A 5,453-nucleotide genomic window follows, 5' to 3' on the forward strand; every position below is an offset into this window, starting at 1 on the left:
CGAACCCGGGCTGCCAGTAGCGGAGCGCGTGCACTTAACCGCTAAGCCACGGGGCCGGCCCCTCCATCATTTTTTATTTTCTTCAAATACCCAATATACAGTTTACTGTCCACTCAGATTTCTGTTAGTAACTCCTTATTTTTCAACCCAGAATTACATAGTTCTCTCCTTTTATAATGGAAAATATCTTCACCTCTCCAAGTCTCTGTTTCTTCATCTGTAAAATGAGAATTATTGTATCTTCTTTATAGGTGTCATACCTACCACCCTATCATAAGAATATGCTGAGATTAAAGATCTGATCCCATTGTGTAAATCGAAAGCGACCATATCAATATCAATTACAATTAAATGTTTACAATATGCAGTAATTCCCATGACTATAGAAATATTAGCAAGCAGGTCTGAAGAAGCCTTTAAAAATACAAAGAAAAACTCTGGAATGGTCATTTTCCTAAAGACTCTCAGATGCTGGCCCTCTTTCCCTGGGGTTGTACATACCTTTAGGAATTACATATTCCTGGAGTTTTGTCTCAAACAGGAGCTCACATAGCCTCAGTTTGCAAGTCAATTATCATTATAATCATATCATCAGGCTCAACTGGTTGAAGTAGTGGGGGCTACAATGTCTATATCCAGCAAGGCAAACTATCAAATGACTTGCAACTCAATGAGCAGCAAAGTGGTTAGTATCTGTACTGTGTTATATCAACTGTTTTAACTGGCCTGCCACCTGAAGTCTAACCCATATTAGGGAATTCCTACCCTGCTCAGATTGGGTCAACTTCTTCTTGATCTGGCTCTTATCTTTGTATCTAATCTTCAGAAAGAATGGTTGGTGATGGGGGTTGTTTAGTGTGGCTTATGTAAGTTTATTTTCAGCAGGAGCCAAGGAGGGAAAAGGGAGCCCTGGAATCCAGCATGAGGTTTCTTTCTGATCCTGGGTGAGTAGGCACCCTGAGACCTCCATGGCTATTTGATGTCTATCACTGTGGCGGATCACTGTGACTCATTTGGCCCAACTGGCTGAAAGAGCCATCTGCTGTCAAGGAACACAATTCAGAACTGTCCAGTTGGGGAGCAAAACAAAACACATCTCTGAATCACAGGACAGAAGGAGAGCTGCAGTCATCTGCTAATATTTTTTCTTTTGAATAAGGTTTTCCCTGTAAGCAGGTGGAAGGATATACTTCACAGGGCCTCTGTGATTGGCTCCCAGCCAGTCTTATGCATTTTTCACAGCTGGCATCAAGATAAACTAATTTTTTTTTACTAAATTGACCCCTATTACTTTCATTTTCATAGCCCACAACCAATTGATGGGATACAATTTAATACAATGCAATTAATGTTACAGCATCCTTCATAGCAAAGCATCAGAAAAAAAAACAACTGAGTTAAAATCTAAGTGCCCACCAGTGAGTGTGGAAGGAAATGTAAAAGGCAACATAAACCTAAGAGAAAAGAAAGCTCTAAGAAATATAAAAAGAATTTCTGCTGCTTCTGCTGAGAGAGAAAGGGATTATGAAAAACAAGATAGACAACAAATGGTCAATAATTACTTCACTATGATGCTTCTAAGAATTCAAGAGATCTTCCCAATGGAGGTGACTTCTTGAGAAGGAGTGAGGGAAGACGGCTGTCAAGCTGATGGGGAAAAGGAAGGCTATTTCAGGCAGAGGGGAAAATATGAGCAGGAGCAGAGGGCTGTGAAAAAGATGTGGCCCCCCATGATCTCACGCCTTCCTTCACCTCCCTGTCATTTCCCACCACCACCCTCCCACCTGAGGTATTTACTCATTCATCTTGTGTATCCTTTTGACATGTCTCCAATATTCTTTGAATATTCTCTTACTTTCTTGAACAACTCACTTTGCAGTTTTTTAGCTTTAGCTCTGTAATTAATCTTCCCTCCAAGGAGCCCTGGTACCTTTTAGTGGAAAATGATATTTAGGAGCCAATATCCAAGTACTAGCTGTGCTCATTGCTACTACTATTTCATTGCTTTCAACCTCTCTCAGTATTCAGAGCTAGGAAAACAACAACAAATACACACACACACTTATTGCTGTGTCTACCTGTTTATATATTAATAACAATGAATTTACCTGATAATTCCAATTCCAGTCCAATACCCCTGTATGTATTCTAGCTGTCTCCCTACCATATTTATAACTCCAACAGAGAAAAATCTGGCACCCTTTATCATCAGTATATTTATTTATTTGCTCAATCACAGAACACACAGAGAGTCATTTCAGAATTGTTTGTCCATAACATTGTGAAAATCATTCCTACTAAGTAGAGTTCAATATTTGTTTTTTTGAGAGTAAAATTTATATAGAGTAAAACATATAAAACTTAAGTGGACGATTCAATGAATTTTGATAAAAGCCTGCATCCATGTGACTCACACGTCTATTAAGACATAGAAGGTTTTATCATTGACGAACGGTTCCTCTTGCTTCTTCCTGGTAAATCCCCTGCCCCAATAGGTTAGTGTTTCCTCTTCTAGAAATTCTTACATGTGAAATCATACAGTGTGCTTTCTTTTGTGTCTAGCTTCATTTGCTTAGTGTATTGTCTGAGAGGTTCATGTTGTGGTATGAGTCAATAGTTTTTCATTTGCATTGCTTAATATTATTCCATTGTGTGAATATATCAAAATTATCTATTCTTTGGTTATTGGCATTTCGGTTGTTTCTAGTTTTGAACTATTATGAATAAAGCTGCTATGAATATTTTCCATAAAGCCCAGTGTGGAAATATATTCTCATTTCTCTTCGGTAAATTCCTAGTAGTGAAATTGTTAGGTCATAGGAGGATAGATGCTCAACTTAAAAAAATAACTATCAGTTTTCCAAATTGATTGTACTTTATTACAGTCCATCATCAATGTATGTCTGCTTGCTCCATATCCTTGACAACATTTAGTGTTGCTGTTGGTCTTTTTTAATTTAACCATTCTGTTAAGTGTGAAGTAGTACCTTTTTGTGATTTAATTGCATTTTCCTTCTGACTAATGGTATTGAAGATTTTTTTTAATTTACTCATAGCCATATCTACTTCTTCCTTTGTGAAGTCTCTGGTCTTTTTTCATTGAATTGTCTTTTTGCTATTGAATTGTAGGATACAATTTCTTTTTCCTTCCATAGATATATGTTTTGTAAATGATTTCTCCCAGCCTGTCCTTGGCTCATTAAGATATTTTCTTAGGTTTTCTTTTATAAGCTTTATAAGTTTAGATTTTAAAATTAGGTCTATCATCTTTCTCAAATTAACATATGGCATGATGTAGAAGTCAAAGTTCATTTTTTCCATGTGTATATCCAGTTGTCCAAGCACCATTTATAGAAATCCTTCAGTGCCATTATCAAAAATAAGTGTGTAAGTGGGGATGCATTTCTGGATTCTTTATAGTGTTTTATTTAACTACCCTTTCATAAATACCACACTGACTTAATTAATGTGGCTTCATAGTAAGTAAATCTTGAAGTTTGGGAATGTAAGCCCTCCTATATTATATTATTTTCTTTTTTCAAGATTGTTTTGATTGTTCTAGGTTATTTGCACTTCCATATAAATTTTAGAAGAGCTTATCAATTTCTAAAATAAAAACTTGCTGGGATTATGATTGGCTTGTGTTGAATCTGTACCACAACTTGGGGAGAATGGACATCTTCACAACATTGAGTCTTCCAATCAATTAACATGGTATATCTCACCATTTATTAACGGATTCTTTGCGCTCATTAATCTCATGTGGATTCAGTGTAGAGGTTTTTTATGTATTGCTAAATTTATCCTTAAGTTTTGGTTTTGTATTATCCTAAATGGAACTTTTAAAATTTTATTTTCCAAATCTTTGCTCTTAGGATATTGACTTTGTATACTGTGACCTTGCTAAATTCACTATCAGGGCTAGTAGATGTTTTGTATATTTTTTAGGATTCATTATACAGACAATTACGGCATATGCAAATATTAACAGTTTTAATCTTTGTTTCTAATCTTTATGCCTTTTACTTGTCTTATTTCACTTTCTTAAACTTCTACTACAATGTAGAGTAGAAATAGTAAGAGATAATGTCTTTGCCTTGATTGTTCTCTTAAAGAGAAAGTATGAACTCTTAAAGAGAAAAATGTGGAACTCCTATGAATTTTCATGCAATCCTTGCACAAGATTCATGCTGGTCCTCTCTGTACTGTTCTAATATTAGTATATATGTTGCCAAAACAAGCACATATTTCCTCTGAAAATCTACGGCTTCTCTGAGGTCAGAATTTATGATCAAGTCATCTTTCTAGCCCATGCACCTAGCAAAATGCCTCAAACATATAAGAATTCCAAAAAGTGATTTTTAAACAATTGAATAACAGGATTAATTTTAAAAAAAGAAGACTGTTTTTAAGAGATAATTCTAATAAGAACATAGGAACATATTTCCCAGAGGATTTCCATGTAATACTTATTCTGAGAGAAGACTCAATGTATTAATTTAAAAAACTTCTTTTGACAAATAAACTTGGGGAATTTTGGATTAAAAGAAGAATCAGATTTATCTATGTAATAGAGTAGACAACTTATACCTACAACTCACTTGAATAAAATTCTATGATATTTCTATGTAACTAAGTTCCTTTATAATCCCCATTTCTAGCGATGGGTAGAAAATAATAGTGTAAACTTTCCAGTTACAGGTAACTCCATCTTTTCCTGTTTAAAATCTTCTCACTTAATGTAAATGTTCACTCAATTTAAAGTTTAAACTCTCTTTAAAACACTTTTTCTCCTCCAGATGGTGTCCCACAATTTCCTTTCCAAACTGGTGTCTGGAATTGGGAGAAATGTCTCCTAGGCTTTCTCTTGCTGAACTCTGATTGAGGTCTACCTTGTCTCACCTAACTTTGGGCAGTGGCTTTTTTTAAACTGCATCTGGTCCTCAAGTGACTGTAACAGGTGTAACTCCTCGCCTGTTTTCAGCAAAATCAAAGTCCTGAAAGCCCTATCCTCATCCTCATTTCCAGATGTTATGCTTCTCCTTGGTTCTCATTGCTTCTCATTGGTTCTCAATCCTCAGCTGCAACTTCTTTCTGCTTTACTGCTTTTCATATGAAAACACCTTACCATTTACTATTGTGACCCTGGTAGATCCACTGTCTTATTTCTCAACTATTTTTCAGTTGCCCCAATGGAAGCATGGAAGGAATTTTGAATTCCTTCCACAGCATACTTCTGTCAAAGGAGATTCCATTGGCAAAATTCCCTGATGTTTTTCTGCCTAAATATGTATACAATCTTTTCTATTCCAATGTGGTCATCCTATATTGGCACACAAAGGGGTCTTGCAAGTCAGTGTCCTTTCAGAGATATAACTGGTAGGAGGAGTGCACACACCCTAGTGTTTCAACTTCCCTTTCAACCTGCCCAGGGTTTTCATCTCACTTCTCTG

General features: G+C 35.9%; 1 non-coding gene across 1 annotated transcript; it reads right to left on the minus strand.

Moving 5' to 3' along the window:
* Positions 1-4,138: 4,138 nt before the first annotated feature.
* On the minus strand, positions 4,139-4,240 carry LOC131421603 (U6 spliceosomal RNA). The gene has a single exon (XR_009223913.1). It is a non-coding gene; the product is annotated as a U6 spliceosomal RNA (small nuclear RNA).
* Positions 4,241-5,453: the final 1,213 nt, after the last annotated feature.

The sequence above is a fragment of the Diceros bicornis genome, chromosome 2 (assembly GCF_020826845.1).
Source record: "Diceros bicornis minor isolate mBicDic1 chromosome 2, mDicBic1.mat.cur, whole genome shotgun sequence".
NCBI classification, from domain to species: domain Eukaryota; kingdom Metazoa; phylum Chordata; class Mammalia; order Perissodactyla; family Rhinocerotidae; genus Diceros; species Diceros bicornis.